At 42.2% G+C, this 22,229-nt stretch overlaps 1 pseudogene across 1 annotated transcript in view; it reads left to right on the forward strand.

Annotated features, from left to right (window-relative positions):
- The window catches only part of LOC311222753 (netrin receptor UNC5C-like), a 498,634-nt pseudogene that overhangs the window by 160,943 nt on the left and 315,462 nt on the right, over positions 1-22,229 (forward strand). Inside the window, exon 3 of the transcript in view lies at positions 16,376-16,612. The product of the transcript in view is annotated as a netrin receptor UNC5C-like (transcript). The remainder of the gene's footprint in view (positions 1-16,375; positions 16,613-22,229) is intronic.

The raw sequence follows: 22,229 nt of genomic DNA on the forward strand, positions 1-22,229 counted from the left end.
TCGCTGTCCACAACGCCCGATCCCCACCCATCAGTGTCCCTCCCCCTAATATTGCCAATGTGTATTAGTGCGGACGACCAGCTAAACTGAAAGCAATGAGGAGTGCTGGGCTCGAACAGGGAGCCAAACCTGTTCGAGCCCAGTCTCCAGTATTCGTGGTGAGCGCCTTGCCCACTGCACTACGTAGCCGCCCCTTTTAGTGGTCCTTTTCTGTATTTAAAACAAAATACATGATTTTCAGTTTTTGAGAAATGGTCACACTTATCCAAATATGCTATTTTTATGGAAAAGTGTGCAGCTGCAACAGATAGCACTTTAGTGATAATTTTCTGTAATTTTATTTAAAGAAATATGCTATTTGATTTACTACTACAAGCAGTGTTATGTCAACAGTACTAAGCCATTTAGACCTGAAACACCTGTTAATAATGCATTATATAGCCTGCATATACACACAAATGTGTTTCCCGATTTCTTAAATAAACATTATTTTGAAAGCAAGCACTTTTGTCATCATTGTAGCAAAAAAGACAGGACCGGAAAAGTCTTTATTGTATGTAGGGGTGCCCTGGAATATTTTATTGAACACAGGGGTGCCTTGGCAGCAGAAAGGTTGATAACCCCTGGTTCTACTCTACCAGTCAGTATAGTCTACGCTACCAGTCAGTAATATACTGTACTCTACTCTACAAGTCAGTATAGTCTACTCTACCAGTCAGTAGGGGTGGGAATCACCAGTTTCATCACGATACGATACAATATTGATTCTTTGGACGATATTTGCCGATATCACAAAGTCTGCCACGATACGATACGATTCGATTTAGGTGCCTGCGATCGATATGAGGCGATATTATGTGCCCATTTAACACAATCAGTCACATTTAGATCAACTAAAAAAAGGCTACGGAAATATCAATTGATGTTTTTATTTTTGAGCTCTTCCAGACATTTAAATGAAAAACAATCTATTGTTTTTAATACAAATAGACCTCCTGTTCACTTTTTATATATTGAGCTTTAAACTTTAAGTAAAATGTTTTGGAACTCACAACACGCAAGCTAAAACCCCTTCCTCTCCCAAACGTCCTACAATTGTTTTATGTTGCATGATGATCATGAATACATATATTATGTAGTCATGTTTAAATATCAACATTATCTGTCCATCCTCAGTAACACACACACACACACACACACACACACACACACACACACACACACACACACACACACACACACACACACACACACACACACACACACACACACACACACACACACACACACACACACACACACACACACACACACACACACACACACACACACACACACACACACACACACACACACACACACACACACACACACAGAATGCCCCTCAACCCAGTCCCCCACAGAACGGTAGACTGCCCAGTGCCCCCACCCCTGCTCTTTCCTAAGTCCCCTCTCCTCTCTCCTCTCCTGGTTAGCTGCTTAGCTTAGTTAGCTCACGCTAACGCAACGTTCATTTCGGTATTTAACGCAACATGGGCATAAAGGAATGGCGAGGATGGAAAGCATGTTAGATGCATTTAACCCCTTGTGGGGAAAAAAACAACAGGCACTTATTTCGGGCAAAATAGGTGGACTCTGAAGCAATACTATCTAACGTCTACACACGGAGATGCGCTGAGCTAATGTTGTTGTTCCGGCCGGGCGGATATGCTCACGAGGGGATTTTCAAAATAAGAGTATCGCAATATGAATCGATCTTTTTATGTTGCATCGATCCTATTTGATTATTGATAATAGATCGATATATCGATCTGGATCGATGTATTGTCCCACCCTTACCAGTCAGTATAGTCTACTCTACCAGATCATTTTTTATTTTTTTTTCTTGTCCTCACTGTTTAGTTTTTGTTTTAATTAGTGACTCATGATTTTATCCAAATTCTTTTATTCTACTTTTTCTATCTGGTTTCACTGTTTTTAACTGCTGTTTGTTGTTGTTGTCATTTATTTCTGATTTAGTTTTTATTGTGTTTTTATATTAAGCTGTAGTGTAAAGCACCCTGTGCATTCGTGCTGTGAATGGTGCTATATAAATAAAGGTCATTCATTCATTCATAGTCTACTCTACCAGTCAGTATAGTCTACTCTACCAGTTAGTATAGTTTACTCTACCAGTCAGTAATGTACTGTACTCTACTCTACCAGTCAGTATAGTCTACTCTACCAGTCAGTATAGTCTACTCTACCAGTCAGTATAGTCTACTCTACCAATCAGTAATGTGCTGTAGTCTAATTGATAGCATCTATCATCATTGGGTCATATTGTTGAATACTAGTTTTTACACAACATATGGCACCAATGCATAATTCATGATTATATTTATCTGACACTCTATTTACTGTCTATTTTTGAGGACAGCACTCCAAACTGCGAATTGATTTGTTCATTGTATAACATGAGCCTGGTGTACTATATTGATGTGACCAAGCATAGGCTCCCTTGACATAGCCCTGAACATGCCTGGGACCCGTTACCATGGTTATGTGACCCACTGGATCCAATTTAACATCAATTGATCCATATCAATATTGGGGGGATAATATAAACTAGTGTTTTTATGGATCACAATATATCCTTGTATGTGTATACTGTATTTTCACATATCGCCGATAATTGTTGGGAACATTCTCTTCATACCTTACATCCTCTCTCTCTCTCTCTCTCTCTCTCTCTCTCTCTCTCTCTCTCTCTCTCTCTCTCTCTCTCTCTCTCTCTCTCTCTCTCTCTCTCTCTCACTCTCTCTCTCTCTTGTTATCATGTTTCACATGCCAATTAATAATGTATGCATGTCGCTCTCGAGCATGGAACCCGCCAGCTCTTTGAATGGCAAATGAGGGTGAGAATTGGTTAAAGAGATAGAGAGAGAGAGGAGAGAGAGACAGAGAGGGAGAGAGCAAAACGGAAAAAGTGAGGATAAGTGGAATAACAGAAGAAAATGAGCTGAGACAAAGGGATTGAGGATGAAAGAGGGAGTGAGAGAGTGTGAACGAGAACGAGAAAATGAAGCAATGCGGCAGAATAAGTAGCAAAACCAGGGATAGTCTCACCAGACACAATGATATTATTCAGAAGATCATAATCATAATCGACCAACTTGATAAATCAGATAAATTAGGTAACTAATTACAGGAGTGATACAGACAAAATGTGAGCTTCAGGGCTTCAAAGTGGTGGCGCTGCCCGCTCACATCTTCCCTGTTCAAATGTTTTTCCTATAAGCTGCTTTTAGTTGCTGGCCCAGGGCAACACTGCCTGGCATGCTGTTAGATAACAACCTCTGCAGATGCAGACCACAGTTCATGTGGAGGAATGGGAGGGTGTGTGTGTGTGTGTGTGTGTGCGTGTGTGTGTGCGTGTGTGTGTGTATAGGTGTGTGTATAGGTGTGTGTATAGGTGTGTGTATAGGTGTGTGTGTGTGTGTTTGTGTGTGTGTGTGTGTGTGTGTGTGTGTGTGTGTGTGTGTGTGTGTGTGTGTGTGTGTGTGTGTGTGTGTGTGTGTGTGTGTGTGTGTGTGTGTGTGTGTGTGTGTGTGTGAGTGTGTGTGAGTGCATGCGTGCATGTGTCTTTATGTGGGCGGGTGGCTAACTGGATGGATGTGTGTGTGTGCGTGTGTGTAACTAGTGTGAGGGTGTAGTGCAGAGAAGTGAGAGTTTGAACCTCAAAGCAGCATTTTTTAAATGTTCCCTTGAGTCATTCTCCTCACTCCAGGTGAGCCAGGTTATGCACACTAGGGCTGTCTTAAATACTTCGAAGCTTCGTTCGATGGGCATGGCATTCGAATATGAAAATAAAATTCGAATATATAAAAAAAAAAGTGCGTGCGTGCGTGGAAGACTGACCCCGAATGTTCGAACGTTCGAACGTCCGTTCATTATGTTAAAGGGGAACTATCTTATAAATGGCCCTTTTGAGTGTTTAGCATTGTTTCCTAGCTATGTGAACTTATATTAATATGATATATGTCTCAAAATTCTCATATTGGCGCATTCTTCCAATTCTCCTCTCACAATATTCACCCTCACTGAACTGAGTCATTTGAAAATGTGCCTATATGTGATGTCAGAGAGACACCGCTGCATGTTAATGTTCAGGCGGGGCCGAGCCGCACAGTGGTTTAGGAGCCGCACTGCAGCCCAGGCTCAAAACAGCTCGAGATCTTGAGGTAGAAAAATGCTGTTTTTCAGGACTTGATTAGAAATACAAAACAATGAATAAAAAAAATATATATATTACAGAGGTGTTCCATAGACTCACAGGAATTGTGTAAAAGTGCCCAAATAGTGAAAGAAATAGTAAAATAGTTCCCCTTTAACATTCGAATTCGAAATCAAAATTTGAATTTTTATTTTTTAATACATTTATTTTTTATTTTTTTTATGTTTCTTCTATGTGTCTATTCATTCTGTTTGAACCAATGTGGTTTTTCTTCACAGTTGCAGATAAAGATTAGGCTACACTAATATTATAGTATTAAAAAAAAGTTATATTCATTAAAGAAAGAAAAAAAGAGACTAATTTAATCCGATTAATCACTTTATTCAAATTGAGGATTTAGTTTGAGGATATTTATAAAAAAGAATTAAAAATTAAAAGTTTTAACTTTTTTAATTTTTTAATTTATTTATTTATTTTATTAAAAACGAAGGTTCGAACGTTCGTTCGTAAAACCCTGACAAAGTTCGAATCCCAAAAACAGGCTTCGGGGACAGCCTTCATGCGTGCGTGCGTGTGTGTGTGTGTGTACACGCTCACTTATTAGCACGTAAAGTTGGGGCTTCAATTATGGCCAATCAAATCAGCTCTTCTCATTCTCTTTAAGAACAATAATATGTGCCTGGCTACTTCAGAATAACTCCAACCAAGGCCACAGCAAAAATCCAATGCCAAAATGATGTGTAGATAAGTATATGATATATGAGGCTATACCCCCGTCATCTGATTATGAATGGAAGAATAATACATTTTAGTGTCGTAATTTACATTCCATACATTCCATAGCCTATTGAAATTCATCATGCTCATTCCATTTATCATATTTGGGTTCACAAGAAGTAATTATGATATGTGGCAGCAGATAATTATTCTACAGACTGGCCTATCTCACAAAATGTCTCCTGTCTCCCCCACACGCGAAAGACAATGTTTGCTAATTTATTAGATCAAATTAGATTAGATTAAATTGTAATGTCATCACCAAGTACAGTACAGTGGAAATATATTGGCATCTAACCAGAGTGCAGAGGTAACAGTAAAGTGCAATAACAAGTGCAATAACAATATGCAAGTGATTAAACTGCAATATATATAAATTAGTACTACTATAGAATAGAATAGAATATAAATTATCATGATGATAGACTCTTTTGAAATGTGGACGCTGAGGAAGATGCTGAAGATAACATGGAAGGATAAGATCAAGAATAAGGAGGTACTGAGAAGAGCGGGTATGAAAGGAGGACAGCTGCTGGAGAGGTTGAAGAAGCGAAAGATGGAGTTGTGCGGGCGTGTTCTGAGAGGATCCAGCGGGGAGATGTTCAAGAAGGTGGTAATGGGGAAGGTGGATGGAAAGAGAGAAAGTGGAAGACCAAGAAAAGGCTGGGTAGACGACGTCTGTGATTGGAGCGGAGTGAGAGGCGGAGTCACGGAGTTGGAGAGAAGAAGTGGGGACAGAATGGGTTGGAGAGTGATAGGCAACCTTCGGAACGAAGTAGCCACCTGATGATGATGATGAATGTATACAGTGTTACAGTAGTATTATGTACAGTGATACAGGTGGTATACACTATGGTAGTAGCCATACTGGCCAGTGGTATAACTAGTAAGAGTAGGTAAGGGATATACATACAGTATATATATATATAATATATACAGCTATGTAAACAGAAATATTTATACTGTATGCAGGTGTGGATATATAATTATAATATAAAATATTAGCCATATAAAATCGCTTCCTGCCAGTATACAGTAGCAGCCTATAGTCCTCATCCGCCGGTATGATTTTTTTAATCTGATGAATGACTGTGTGTGTGTTCTGCTGCATATCATATCTATGATTGAGAAGACCTTATAATACTTGTAATTAGATTTCTCTAGTGAGAGGACTAGCCTACTAATGAGTCTCCTCACTCTCCTCACGCGTCCTTTCTTATTTTAGTGCCTTGTGCTCACGGTCACATTCACTTATCTTAGGTTGAGCAACTGTTCCGGAATCCCTCCCACCATGATGGCTTCCATGCGTAATGATGCATATCGACTGGTTTTGCTCCACACATGAATTCAGTAACCACAAGTGTGAAGCTTAAACAGATTGTTGTGATTAACTGATTGGAAGGTTCCATTCAGTTGAAGGATTTACTTTAAAATGGGATGAAATTCACAGACTAACTGATTAAAAAACGGCTTATTGGAATTTGGACAGATGTTTGCGTCCGCTCTCGCCTAGACTACTATCACAGAAACAGCTCAGGGGGTAACTGTACATTGGATTATCGACGAAACCTTACTTGGTTCCAAGAAGTGTACTGCATCAGCGGGTCTGTATTGACATGCCCAGAGCTCCACCCCTCACATTTGGGCATAAGTGGGTTCTCTGCAAGCGCACACAAATTGCCAAACGGATATAGGTAGGAAGAATTCACCTTGCGCCCAACTAAATTGCCAATCAGCCTGCCTCTGCGACTCCACCAGCCATGCGCCAACACAAAAATAGAGCTGTGTGTGTGTGTGTGTGTGTGTGTGTGTGTGTGTGTGTGTGTGTGTGTGTGTGTGTGTGTGTGTGTGTGTGTGTGTGTGTGTGTGTGTGTGTGTGTGTGTGTGTGTGTGTGTGTGTGTGTGTGTGTGTGTGTGTGTGTGTGTGTGTGTGTGTGTGTGTGAGTGGTGAGTGAGCATGAATGCACACAAGCTCTCAATCCATTCCCACCCACCTACAGAAGTAATTCTCTCTACTGTGTTGTTGTGACCTTGGCAACTCTGTGACAAAACACTCCCTGACCCACTGATTGAGGGCATGGATGGTCCGCTGCAAACGGATGGACTGAGAAAAGCATAGATGGGTGGAAGGTGGAACGAAGAAAGAAAGCTTCCACGGACCGACCGTCAAGGTTCCCAGACTTAGTGTTCAGGATGACGATTTCCCCTCCCACTTTCAGGCTATCCTACTTCCTGTCTGTCCGTCTGGGTCTCATTAGCCGTGTGTCCTTTTCCATCTGTGTCTTATCTGGGTAGGTTAAGCGATGTTTCGAAGTACCTATATGACAACTCACTCGCTTGCTCATTCAGTCATTCACTCACTCACACTTAGCCACTCTGCCCTTAGGGGTGGCTCACAGGCATGGCAAGACCGGTCCAATCTATGACAGAATGCTTCACAATCTATGACACTGTACGTCCTTGTTGTTTCATGTCTATCGCATATAGACTTGTAATAAGGACTAGCTGATACTGTAGTGTAGGCAATTGTTTTTGAACTATTATTATCATTAGTAGTAGTATTAAGTGAGACAGAGGTTCCGGTTGCCCGGTTGCATTATTCCCCATGGGATCTAATGCTGTGAGATCACATTGCCAGGTGTGATCTCCTGGCTCAGGGATGCCTGCTAGGCCTGCGTGTGTCCCGTGGCTGGACCACGTCCGCATGACTTTTTCATCATCTTCTCGGTCTGCCTTTCTCATTTTGTCCGTAAGCTATTTGTGGATGTCTGTGGTAAGGTTGTCTGTGTGGCGTGCGCGCATGTTTGTGTATCTGCCTTTTTCCGTCTCCACTGTATCTCTTTCTCAGAATATGTCAGTCGCCTGTCTCTGTCTTTCAAACTGTCCCCGTCTGTCTCTATCTGTCCCTATCTGCCCCCCCCTCTCTGGGAGTACAGCTGAACCAAAGGTAGTTATGGGTAGTGTATCCTAACAGATAATAGAGCATGTCTCCGGTGTTGGTTGTGGGAGGCTGTGTATTGGTTTTGTGATGGACAGCTTTGATAAAGAGTATCTGGGTGTACACAAGCACGATGTATCCTCCGCGGCACTGAGCCCTGATTGAAGGTGCATTTCGCAGCTCCGGGGAGAACGGCACTCAGCGGTGGCCACTGGCATGAAACACGGAGATAATGAATGATCAGAATGAAAACAACATTTTCATGCTCACGCTCGACTCGGGGAGGATATTGGACCGCGCCGCTCACTGGTGTGAAACCGAAAGATAATAAACGATCAAAAGGAAACATTTGTCCCCCCCCAAAAACAACATGGCTTCCCCATTAGTCAGCTGGCCGAGTCGATAAAAAAAAAAAAGCTGAGTGGGGCTGAAAAGTTGTTGCTGTATTGAAAGGGAAGTTAGTCTGATTTGTTTCTTTCTCACTTGTCAGATTACAGCAGGGAACATTTCTGCATTTACTAATTACTTTGCGACAATGCACCTTAAGCACCTTAACAGTCGGGCAACTTTTGCATAGAACGTTTGTCGATTGCATTCTGAAAGTAAATAGGTCACTATTCTGGAACCATTTGTAGCAGATGCACAAGTTTGGCCTCTTTTGGAAGGAAACATTCTGAATTTTCTTCCACAAAGAATTACTCTGAGTGCTACTGTAATAGAGTTACAGAGTTTTTTTCCCCTTTTACTTACATTTGAATTATTTTGCAAACAGATTCCTGCAAAATAGTTCCAGCTGAGAGGTATGAGCTGGAAAACACAATGGGTCCATAACCTGAAGGTCCAAAGTTGATAACAATACCACAGAAAATGTGTGTTTTACACATGTTTTTCGAATGTGTGCATCGGTATGTTTATCCAAAATGGCCATTGCCACCAATGCATTCACACACGCAGGAGATGCTTCTGGAGTATTCTTCTTTCACCAGAGAAAAGGATGATATACGCAGAAATATCCCTCACGTCATATATCCTCGTTTCCAGTATTTCATTGGCTACAAAAACGGTCAATAATTTTCACCGTCAGAGGTGACTGGTCCATTCACCGGGAGGCATGCAGGCTGTCCAATCGTTAACACATTGGGGACGAAGCACATATTTACAGTATACGTGTTTCGAATCCATGCGTTGTGGACAGAATCACGTATATAAATACGTGGCTAGTTGCTATTGACAAGCTCTGTCCCCTCGTTGAGAAACCTTCCCGCCGTTCCCCACCCAGTCCATGGCTGACATATCCAGTGAGAGAACAAAGACAGGTCCTGAGAGCAGCTGAAAGGAAGTATAGAAAGTCACGCCTCACTGCTGACATCGACACATATCACAACCTCTTGTTAACATTCTCCAAAACCATTACTAATGCCAAAGCTTCTTTCTTTCACCATAGGATCGAGGCCTCTGCCAAGAATCCTCGCAAACTGCATGCTACCATGTCCTCCCTCCTCACTCCCCCCCCACCCCCTCCTCCCTCATCTTTCTCTGCCGAAGACTTTGCAATCTTCTTTGAGGAAAAAGTGGAGAACATCCGCAGCTCCTTCTCCCAACCCCCACCCATTCCAAATGCTGAATCGAGAACCTCATCCTTCACTCTGTCATCTTTCTCTCCCATTACAGAAGCAGAGACCCTGACACTGGTAACGTCGAACCGTCCGACTACATGCCAGCTGGACCGGCTACCCTCCCCACTCCTCCAGACCATAGCACCAGACATCCTCCCATTCCTAACTGCAACCATCAACTCCTCACTCAACTCGGGGGTGGTCCCCACCTCCCTAAAACAAGCCAGAGTCACGCCCCTCATAAAAAAACCATCCCTGAACCCTACCGTCATAGGCAACTACCGTCCTGTCTCTCTTCTCTCCTTCCTTTCTAAAACACTTGAACGTGCTGTATCCAACCAACTTACTGCTTATCTCTTACAGAATGACCTCCTAGACCCTAATCAGTCAGGCTTCAGGACTGGTCACTCCACAGAGACAGCCCTCAGTGCGGTCACAGAGGCACTTCACTTAGGAAAAGCGAAAGGCCTCTCCTCTGTCCTGATTCTCCTAGATCTATCTGCAGCCTTCAACACAGTCAACCACCAGATCCTCCTCGCGGCCCTCGCAGGAATGGGAGTGGCTGGCTCTGCGCTGACATGGCTGTCATCATACCTCAATGACCGCTCCTACCAAGTGTCATGGAGGGGGACCCTGTCGGCCACCCGCCCCCTGCGGACGGGTGTCCCCCAGGGCTCGGTTTTAGGACCCCTTCTCTTCTCCCTCTACACTAAATCACTGGGTAACATTATCACGTCTCATGGCTTCTCCTACCATTGTTATGCCGACGATACTCAACTCTTCCTCTCCTTCCCTCCCTCAGATATCCACGTCTCTGAGCGGATCTCGGCCTGTCTGTCCGACATCTCCGCCTGGATGACGACCAACCACCTCAAACTGAACCTAAGCAAAACAGAATTGCTCCACCTGCCGGCCAAATCCTCCCCCCTGACCGACCTTTCCATCACAGTCGAGAATGCAGCTGTGACCGCGTCCCCGACCGCCAAGAACCTTGGTGTTGTCCTCGACGACCAGTTGAACTTCTCTGCTCACATCACAGCGACAACCAGAACCTGCCGATTCCTCCTGAGCAACGTCAGAAGGATCCGCCCCTTCCTGACAAAAGAAGCCACCCAACTCCTCGTCCAATCAACAGTCATCTCCCGCCTCGACTACTGCAACGCACTGATCGCTGGCCTCCCGGCCACTGCCACTAAGCCTCTTCAACTCATTCAGAACGCAGCGGCCCGCCTGATCTCAAACCTACCGAAGTCGGCCCATGTCACCCCACTTCTTAGGGACCTGCACTGGCTCCCCATTGTTTCAAGTTTCAAGTTTCTTTAATAGTTGTCATACAGAAGTACAGAATACTTTTATACAAAATGATTCTTACTGTTACGCTCCAGAGACTGTGCTAGACAAGATAAGTATGAAATAAAATAAAGTAGCATGTAAAAAGAAGTAAAAATAGAGGTCCCAGTGTTCAGTATAGACATATGTACAATGTTCGATGCAGACTAGAAGTAACTGAGTTACCATACAATATACTATGCAATATACTAATATACAATACTATATAGTGCAAAGTAGTGTTGTCAAAAATATCGAAGTATCGATACATATCGATACTGAATATTTAAAACGGCTTCGATACTCATTTCCCGAAATACCGATACTTTCTGCAGTATCGGTACCAGCTGGCGAGTGTTCTACAGCAAGTTGTTGACACGCTGTTCAGAGCGCGCTTGCCCCTCCGCCTGCTCCAGCCCTCCCCCTCACAGAGTCACAGAGCCGTCTTCAGTTTGTAAATAAACATTTTAGCAGTGCCAGCGCGGATCTCCATAAAGAAATGAAAGAGGTTCGTGACAGCTGCTCTTTCAACGTCACTGTGACTGAAGCATTAAACCATTAACTCTAGTTTAATACATGATACGTTGTCTACTGATGGCGCATAATATCAACAGCTGATTCATTGTTAGTAACGTTACAGCTACCAGCTAACGTTAACTACTGCTAGCCGTTAGCTCCGTTAGCTTAGCTGGCCACTGCATGGAAACGGAGTAACGTTAACGTTTAAACGTTATGTCGAGGTCATACAATACTACAGTCGACATAAGGTTAACGTTACCCCGTTTCCATCAAGTGTTTAAATAGCAGCAATCTTGTTGAAAATGTAACGTTACTAAAATGCTCTGAGCATAGCCTCTCTCTCTCTCTCTCTCTCTCTCGCTCTCTCTCTCTCTCTCTCTCTCTCTCTCTCTCTCTCTCTCTCTCTCTCTCTCTCGCTCGCTCTCGTTATCTTTAAATAAAAATCGAAACTGTTACTAACTGTAATACAAACAGTTCAGTTTGTCAGGTACATGCAACACAGATTACAGTGTTTACATCTGTCTGCTTGAGAAAATACCATGTTCTGCATTTGCAATAAAAATGATTGAAGTGAGATGAACAGTTATTTTTAAATGTGTGATCTAAAGATAAACAAAGGGTTTTAAAAGTGTTATATTTATCTTCTCTTCTAGTACCAAAGAGAAGCTGAGGAGAATCAACCAGCAACAAAAGCTAAATTTGTTAAAAAAATATTATATATATATATATATTTTATTTTTTATTTTTTTGGTATCGAAATGGTATCGAAGTATCGATACTTTTCAAGGTATCGTATCGAAGTCGAAATTCCAGTATCGTGACAACACTAGTGCAAAGCAGAAATGGGATGAGGTACAATTTAGGTACAATTTACAGTAAGGTGTACGAGTTGTAGTGCAAATCCTTTACCAATAAATATAAAGTGTGTTTAGGTGATCTAAAGCAGTGGTTCCCAAAGTCGGGGTCGCGACCCAAAGGTGGGCCGCGAGCAGCCACGGGAGGGCTGCGAGATGATAAAGTATGTAGTAAAGTATGGTCTAATGTATACTGTAAGTATGTTTTCATCTCTTTCTGCAGCTTTCTCCAGAACGTGATCTATAGCCCCAAATACATTATATTGATGATGCAATACAGTTTTATGGCAATCAGCGCGATATAAAAAATTCCAACTAGACGTACTTCTAGAAGTTACTACACATCATCTGATGTTGACCGGATGGGCTAGGGGGCGTTTATAATTCCGTGGGCAGCGTTATACCAATCATCTAATGTGGGTCAAATGTTGATAATAGCAGTTAGTATCGAAGACGGTAATTTTACACGCTAAAACTCACCCCAGTCTCCGCGCGCCGTTGGGCGATCATCATATAGTAGAAATTTTACCATTATGGGATGTCGATTTACCCGGTCCATCTCCAGCTTGTATAATGGTATATACATCCAAATCATGTTGTTTATCGAGTTATTGGCAATCGATCGCTATGTAGTGTGTCGAGATCGAGTCCCGGGACCTATAGCGAGTGCCCGGAAGTAATACGGCCGACCAACACAACCTCTACGGCACTTCCTGTTAAGCGATTGCGCCGATCGGCCACCAGATGGCGCTCCTGAACCGCCAGAGAGCTCAGTGGGTCCTCCTGGTGGATCTCAGGCCAGCGGAGGGGAAATATGAATCCGATCCCAGATTTTTGAAATATTGATATTAAAGACGCTGTAAAGCGTCTTCGGCAACTTGAGCATGGCCGGGAATGACGTGTTTAAGCGTTTTCCGGCACCCAAAGTGTTAATAGGATTGAAGTGATATTTGGCTAAAAAAATCGGTCGCCTAAAAAAAAAAAAAAAGATAAAAAGCCTGACGATGTGCATTGGGCCGGGGCTCTCTGACGCCTTATTTTCTGGGTCCCGGCCTGAAAAGTTTGGGAACCCCTGATCTAAAGTGTGGAGAGTAGGTGCTGCAGTGTGTTGTTTGTTTAAAGTGAGTGTGTGCGTGTGGATGTGTGTGCTGTGTGCATTTGATGGTTGTTGCATAGTGTGTATTGTTCGTTGAGCAGCCTGATGGCCTGGGGATAGAAGCTTCTTCTGTGTCTTTCTGTGCTCGCCTTGAGACTCCGGTATCGCTTGCCTGACCGCAGCAGTTCAAAGAGGCAGTTGTTCGGGTGGCTGGAGTCCTTGATGATTCTCTTAGCCTTACCCCTGCACCGCTTGTTGTAAATGTTCTGGATGGTGGGAAGCCCCCCTCCAATTGTGCGTTCCGCTGAACGTGTCACTCTTTGTAGTCTGCTTCGGTCTTGTGCAGTGCTATTCCCAAACCAGGAGGTGATGTTGCCAGTCAGGATGCTCTCTATTGTACATGAGTAGAAGTTCTTAAGGATCTTCTGACTGACTTGGAACTTCCTTAGGCTGCACGAATCCGCTTCAAGGCCCTCGACCTAGCATACTGTGCGGCAAAGGGAACCGCTCCCGCCTACCTCCGGTCAATGGTCTCTAACTACACACCCTCAAGACCCCTACGCTCTGCATCTTCTGGCCGCCTCAGACCTACTCTTATCCAAGCTCCGGGAGGGTCATCAAAGAGAAGTCGCCTATTCTCAGTCCTTGCCCCACAATGGTGGAATGAACTACCCACCCCAGTTAGGACAGCCGAAACACGTCCAATCTTTCGCCGTCGACTAAAGACGCACTTCTTCAACCATTATCTGAATAAAAAAAAAATATATATAAAATAAAAATCTAACCCTAACTAACCGTACTGTCATGCACTTGTCCTAACAAACTAACCTACACTGTAGCACTCAACACTTTGATGAACATTGTTGTAAATGTAAATGTAAATGTTATTGCTTTTATTCCATTTTAATAACCTGTTAAAGGTCGCTGACCGGCACTGCAGATCTACCCTAGTCTGTGAATTCGAGAAGGTGCAATACCGGCCAGATCCTCTTAGGGGCGCTATCGCGATAATAGAGTGTTCCCTGTGGCAGAAGTTGTCTTTTTTTTTTTTTTTCTCTAATGTCGTTTTCTACTCATCTGAAGCGATAGCTATTGTCTGTTGCACGGGATACGTTTCGGATCGCAGATTTCACCATGCAATAAGGGGATTTATCATCAGCCAATGGACATATCGATCTGCCAGATGGCGATCGATAACGGGGAAATGCTCGGGGGGTTCACCCCCGACCACGGTAAGATCCCCATCACGTAAATTACAGCCCGATCGGACACCGTTCTGATAGCCACCCAGGCGAACGGCCTATGTGGCTAGTTAGACGAACACTGTTATTGGTAATCAATAATAATAAACAACGTCCCCCGCCCCCCCCCCCCCCCCTTTCATGCATACATGCTTTGGGACAGTCCCAATCATATGCAATTTGAGTTATTTCTTTAGCACATCTGTAAAACGGAAATGCCATTGGATATAACGTTAGCAACTATTAGCCATTTATCTAGCTTTCCAGAAAATATACGAGACCAAATCCGCTATAAAGCTTATATTCACGGCGCTATAAAATGAGAACCTATTGATGCATTTTCTTTTCTTTAAGCCATTTTGAAGGGATGGTTTATGGACTCAATTGCCAATGAGAATGGACCGATAGCAACACTATAAAGTATAGATTTAGCTCTACAAACAGACACACGTTTGTTTACATTCCCCGGTCCTGTTGCCAAAGTCGCGAAAGTGTTAAGAATTAAGTGACTTACACACCACACAAGCACACTTATTACACGCAAACACTGTCTGCTGCTACTTACACTGTGCATAATTCCTTTTTTTATGTATCTTGTTTTTTATCTTGTAAAAAAACATACACCTAATTTTGGATAGTTTCTGTAGATCGTTGTGCATTGTTTTTTATCTTGTAAAACATATATACCTTGTTTTGTATAGTTTGTATAGATGGCTCTGTATTGTTGTTTACAAATCTACAACAAACTAATCTGAATCTGAATGAAAGCAGGTTGCTCGAGCTGTTGAGGTGGCTTGTGGCTTGCGTTAAACAATTTATGTGAATGAGGAATTCTAAAGATTGTGTTTTGGATGCTTAATTTAATTGAACCCTTGCACTGAAGAACAATATAAGTCAGTTTTGAAATCGTTTGGACAGCCCCATTATTTGCAGTTGTAAAATCAATCCAAATCACTTGGGGTGTGAATGAAGTACTCAACCTCTACTTTCTTTAACTCTGAATGAACACAACACTCTAACTTAGCATTAATTTCATTTAATATATTTTTTTTTATAATTTGTTAATAATAATCATTTGTTCCACTCATGGTAATGCACAGTTCCATAAAATATACAGTAACATGAGATACTTTATTAACTTTAGATGATAAAGTTTGAAAACGTTGTTCCTCTGAAAAACGTCAAACGGACTTTTATGGTTTTTCGTATTAAATTATATAATGACAGGGATTTGGCTTCGTATCTGTTGGCATTTAACGTATATGTGGTGGGGCTGGGTGAATATACTGCTGGTAGAGCAGGCGGTTACACTGTGACCACACGGCCCAATATAAGTCAATGGCAATGAGGCTGTCAGGTCGGTATAGGCCACTCTATCTATATTCCCTTAGGAAGATGTGAGCATTTTCTCTAGCCTATATCTACATATTCTGTCACATGTCTGCCCTGGTTTAAATCCAGTCAACTCCTTAGAAGACAAGGCAGTAATGTAATTGAGGGTAGATGCAGGTCTGGACTAGAGTATACCATTTAAATACATATAGGAGGTTGATATCACAGTACCAACCTCCATTGACCCTATTCACACAGTGAGTATGTTGCTCTTATGTCAGGCTCAGTTTGGGATTTTGAGCAAAATGGCCGCCGTGTGAAGATAGTCACTTCAGTATGTATGGTACAACGTGACACACCGCTACACCACTGGTTGTTGTGTCTCTCGCTGGCTTTCTATCCACGGCCAGATTAAAACCTTTTTCCCCCTTTTCCTCCTCTCCCCCGTCGCATACAGTGAGAGACGACGACGACTTCTTGGGTCTGGGTGAGCTTCCTGAGACGTTCCCCTCCGACCCCCCGGAGCCATTACCTCACTTCCTGGCGGAGCCAGAGGAGGGCTACATCGTCAAGAACAAGCCCGTCAATCTCTACTGCAAGGCCACGCCCGCCACACAGATCTACTTCAAGTGCAACAGCGAGTGGGTCCATCAGAAAGACCACACGGTGGAGGAGAGGGTGGATGAGAACTCAGGTGAGGGGAGAAAATGTCACGCACACAGACACACACACACACACACACGTTTAGCAGATCATTATGCATTTTATCAGTGGGAATTGAACCCTTAACCTTGACAGTGTTTGTGCCATGCTCTGCCCATATATGCAATGGATATATTATATGCGTTAATATCAACAGTAAGTGGTTGCATTGAAAAGTGTGAGCAGTGTGAACATGCTGTTACATTTAGGTCATGTTATGTGCTTCTACTAGATTCATATCTAGTGATGGAAATATTGTACAAAGGACTATTTGAAGTTATGAGTACACATCCACACACACACACACATACACACACAGAGTGCCATACTTACTTCAAATGCAACCGTGAGTGGGTCCAATTAAAATACCACAACAATGAGAGCACAGATGAATGAGAAAACCGGAGCAATGGACAAGAATCATTTAAATTTTAATGAGCTGGATGTGGCCTTGAAGTGCTAAATAATTCATTCATTCATTCAGTCAACCTTTATTTAAACTTGAAGATCATTGAGGGCTGCCCCCACTGATGTCGAGATTACAAGCAAAAATAAATAGTTAAAAACACAGATAAATGTAAGGGATTTTTTTATATATAGTTACAGTACATATTGAATACATAGGTCAAAATACAGATGAGGAAAGAATAAAGATAATTATGTCAATTCAAACTCGAGTTGGATTCAGATGGAGGGAGTGTTGTAATCATGTTCTTAAATTGTCACACTAAAATGTGTTTAGTGTGTAGAAGATGGTTCCAAGAAGCTGGGGAATTAAAACAAATGTTCAGACCAGTGCTCAGGGGACCTTAAGCAGGAGCCATTCATTTAAGCGAGTTAGATAGGGACCATAGTTCCATTCCAGCATCATTGTGATATACAGTAAGGTGGTAATCTTCCGGCAATGCCCATAACTCATTCAGCGCCAGCGTTTACCCCCATCCCTGCTGTGTCTGGGCCAGCTTTTCGTGACCGTTTTCGTGATATCTCATGATCTTTGCGGAGCTATTGTATATTCTATATTATGCTATGGAGACAATAGTATGGCTCATTTGACAGACACTATTTGTAGTACAACATATAAAAAAGGGTTTGTTTCTACATACTGTACCTTCGTTCATTCACAATTCCAATATAAACATTGTCTCGTTTCACAAAAATCCAAGCTGATTTCCTGGAACGCGAGTTACAGAAAATTATCTGTGGGGATGCGTAAAACATGTTTATTCACACATTATTTCCAGGTCAAAGGTAAACACATGGCCTTGTTTCTTCACAAAGCCGGGGGGAGGGGTAGTTTATCCGAAACAGCGATCATATAAACGTATGTTTTATGATGGAGTTTCGCTAAAGTACATGTAAAACAAAAAAGACGTTACCTTTGTTTTAGATGTACTCCATTTCTCACGTCGAGTCCAAACGTGTCTTGAATCAGAACAGGATCAATATATAGCCTTCATCCGTCTACTTCATCTGCTCGGGCCAGACTATATCACGGAGCCGAATAGGTTTCTTCATCGGTCTAATTGGTTATAGTTGTTTTACATTTTACCAGTAGTGCTTGGTCCAACATAGTCCAACATCATAGTCTGGTGGAAATGCACCTTATCATCCATAATCATCATCCATAATCCGTTTTGTCTTCTTCATCATATATCTATTTTTTTGTATTTTATTTTTTTATTATTTTTTAAACAAACACATAAACAAACATGACAACACATGATAAGATATACAAGCATTAGTTGACAGTGCACATCCAATGAAATCACCATTTAGTTAATTGTCTTATACAGGATATACCCTTAATACCTGTTATCTAAAAACCTACACACATAATGCTCTAGCTCGTACCCCCCCCTCCCGGACCCCCCATTGGATAATCCATCCATTATCCCTCACTCCTAACCAGACACTACCATTATATGCTAGCTTTTATTTTCTCCACCACTTCTAACCACAATGTCATTTTGGATTCATTGAGACCCAAAATTCTTGCTGTAGATATTTCTTGATAGATCATATCGAGATATGTAATAATCCAAACCTTTCGGCAAATTTTTTCCGGTTGGAACCATCGTGATGCTATCAGCTTTTTAGCCACTGTGATACCCGATAAAACCAATCTCTTTAGCTGTGGATGTACTGCACACTCAAAAACATCATTCAGCAGTAATACAGAGGGGTGTACAGGTATATTCCAAGTTAAGAGATTTGATAATTGCTGGGTCACCTCTTTCCAGAATATCTTAACTGGTGGGCAGTCCCAGTACATGTGCATAAATGTCCCCTCGTCCCCATTTGTACATAAGGAGCATTTGGAGTCTTGTATAAGACCAATTTTTTTTCAGTCTTATAGGAGTCAAGTATGTCCTGTGAATATAGTTAAGATTGATTTGTTGATGGTCCGGGTTCCTTGATGTGAGTCGAACATTTGCCCAGGCTTCTTGCCAATCAAAATCACTTTCCAGGTCTGGTATATCCCTCCTCCAGACGGAGTCTAGGTGGAGGGTTTCATACGAGGACGTTAGTAATTCATCATATATCTAATAGTTTGCTCGCCATTGCATTGCAGCCAGGTTACTATTGTGTGATCGGGTCAGACTTTACCATGTGAGTCTATGGAACACATCTGTAAAAAAAAATCAAAGAAATTCATTGTTTTGTATTTCTAATCAAGTACTCTAAATCAGCATTTTTCCACTTCAAGATTTCAAGCTGTTTTGGGCTGGGCTCCGCCCATAAGCGATTTGAGTGACAGTCACCCACAGTCAGACAGAGGCAGACAGGCAGACAGAGATAGATATAGAGAGATTTAGGGGGATACTAATTAATTTCGCCGCGGGGGGCATAATCCTACCGGACAATGCATTGGTAACTTGTTTCAAATGACAATATATACCCCTGTGAATATTATTGCACGGATCGGAATACAGGCGGGAGGTTGTGTGTAAATGTGTGTGTGTTGAAGCTCCTGTCTCTCTCTCTCTCTCCCTCTCTATCTCTCTATCTCCCTCTCTCTCGCTCACTCGTTCTCTGCTGTCTCTGTCGGCACCCGCTTGAGGAAGTGTATTTCCACTCGCTCTGTTGTTGAGCGAATGGTTGCTCTACAACCATAGAGGGGTCGTTACTGCAGATCAGCTCCGTGCTACGTAGGATAGCGAGTCAAATCAGAATAGCTTAGTTCACTGGGGGAGGAGATTGTCTCAACTAAATTATAGCAATCCGCCAAAATGAGAATTAGATACACAGACCCATTGATTCAAACCCCCATTGCTATAAAACAATGCTAAACACTGGAAAAGGCCATTTATAAGACACAGGACCTTTAAGTGGCCAAAATTATCGCAGCTCCGAACTCCTTGAATGAAGTACATCACTCATTCTTAAAATGGAAGTGTGTTGGGCAGCTAAGTGGCGCAGTGGGCAAGGCGCTCGCCACTAGTGCAGGAGATGCTGGGTTCGAGCCCAGCTCTCGGCATTGCTACCAGCTTGGCTGGTCGTTCATACTAACACAATTGGCAGTGTTAGGGGTGGGAACGCTGGTGGGTGGGTCCTGGTCGTTGTAAACAGTTCAGTTCAGTTCAGAGTTTTTTATTTGCCACATGGAATCATACAATCATAGTTTCTTCATTACACAATCATAAATAGTCATTCCATGGACAAAAGGAGCAGGAAGAAGAATACATCTTATAGTTACCTGCCCCTTATTCCTAAACTAACAAGTATTTACTTAATGGTCTGCGTACAACCTAATTTACACAAATAATAATTTATACCATTATAAAAGAAACACACAATCCACAGTTAAACAAGAAAAAATTAAATAATAATAATAATGATAAAGAATAAAGAATAAAAGAAAGAGAAGAAAAAAAAAGAAAAGATCTCACTATTCAGATCACATTTGATTTTCATACTGACAAAATTTTTTTTTTTTATAAATTCTTTTGAATTGATAAACACTATTACATCCCTTAAGCTCACTATGGAGATAATTCCACAACCTTACACCAATAACTGAAGATGCACCGATATGAAAATTTGCCACCGATACCGATTGTTCAACTAACACAATCGGCCGATACCGATACCGATATTTGTGGCAATCTTTTTTTTTTATATATTCTTTTAATATTTTTTTTTTTTGTAATATATATATATTTTTTTTATGAAACTACTGTATATTTGTCTTACAAATTGTGCTCACCGATATGAACATAGGCCTCTTTACTTACTTAAAAAAAGGAAACATCAAGAAATAGCACTATCTCTCTCCGAGTATGTTCTGCAGGGCTGCAGCTAGATACTAGTTCTCCCAGCATGGTCTACCTGCTGGGCTGCAGCTAGATACTATTGTCTCAACCAATGAAATTTTGATTGACAGTCGATTCTGCCAATTACGTCACACACCGCTTGCACCCGCCTCTGCTGTTACCACCAATCGGCAAGCGCATATAAATTTTTTACTTCTGCTTTTGACCGCCATTGATTTTGACGAGAGAGGTTTTCTAGAACAACAACAACACGGCGCGGCCGACGTTTAGCTTTTAGCTCCGCAGGATGACTTAAATGAGGCATAATGATTTTACAGCAACTAATGTTATAATAAAACAAAGCCTTTCTATACATGTGTCTGATTGAAAACATTATTAACAGATTGCAGAATGGGTAAGACTCAGGGCTCTGTGAGCAACGGAAGGAACTGAGCTAGTATGAACGCTTGCCACGTTCGGGTAAATAATATGCTGATGTTATTGAACGTGTAACACTAACTATATAACGTTAATGCCACAAAACGAATGCCTTGTTAATCATAAGTAGTAACTTTGATGCAGTAGCTTGTGTGTGTGTGTGTGTGTGTGTGTGTGTGTGTGTGTGTGTGGGGGGGGGGGACTGGGGACGGCGTTGTGCAGGTCGCGAGTGAACTTTTTTTTTCTTGACGCTACACAAATTGATGGATATTTATCGGCTACTGCCATCGGCACATCCGAGCTTATCGGCCGATAGGCCGATTGCAGTCAACAAGGCACTTATCGGCCGATACCGATACCCGGCCGATACATCGGTGCACCCCTACACATCTGTTTAAGTGTGGTACGTGCAGCGACTCCTACAGTTCGGCCGGGGCTCCTGCTCAGCGAGGAAATGATCTAAGGGGGGTAGTGTGATCCTTCCACATGTTACACCCTCTCAGTGAGAGTCCGCACTGAAATCTGATTCCTTTATCTTTCAAAGCCTTTTTTATTTCTACATAGCTCCGATGTTTTACAGCCACCTCTGTTGAATAGTCATGATCGAAGGTTATCCTCTGTCCTTCCACCTCCATCTTTGTCTGCCAGGCTGCTCTGAGAATGTTTTGTTTGACTTCGAATTTCAAGAAATTAACTATAACTGCTCTCGGTGGTCTGTTTATCTGTGGCTTCGGCGCCTGGGCCCTGTGCGTCCTTTGAATCTCTATCAAGTTTCTCAAGTTTCAAGTTTCTTTATTAGTTGTCATACACACGTACAGAATACTTTTATACAAAATGCTTCTTTCTGTTACGCTCCAGAGACTGTGCTAGACAAAAGGATAAGTATCAAATAAAATAAGTATAGCAAGTATAAAA

This window comes from Notolepis coatsorum (genome assembly GCF_963971535.1).
Source record: "Notolepis coatsorum genome assembly, chromosome: 1".
NCBI classification, from domain to species: Eukaryota; Metazoa; Chordata; class Actinopteri; order Aulopiformes; family Paralepididae; genus Notolepis; species Notolepis coatsorum.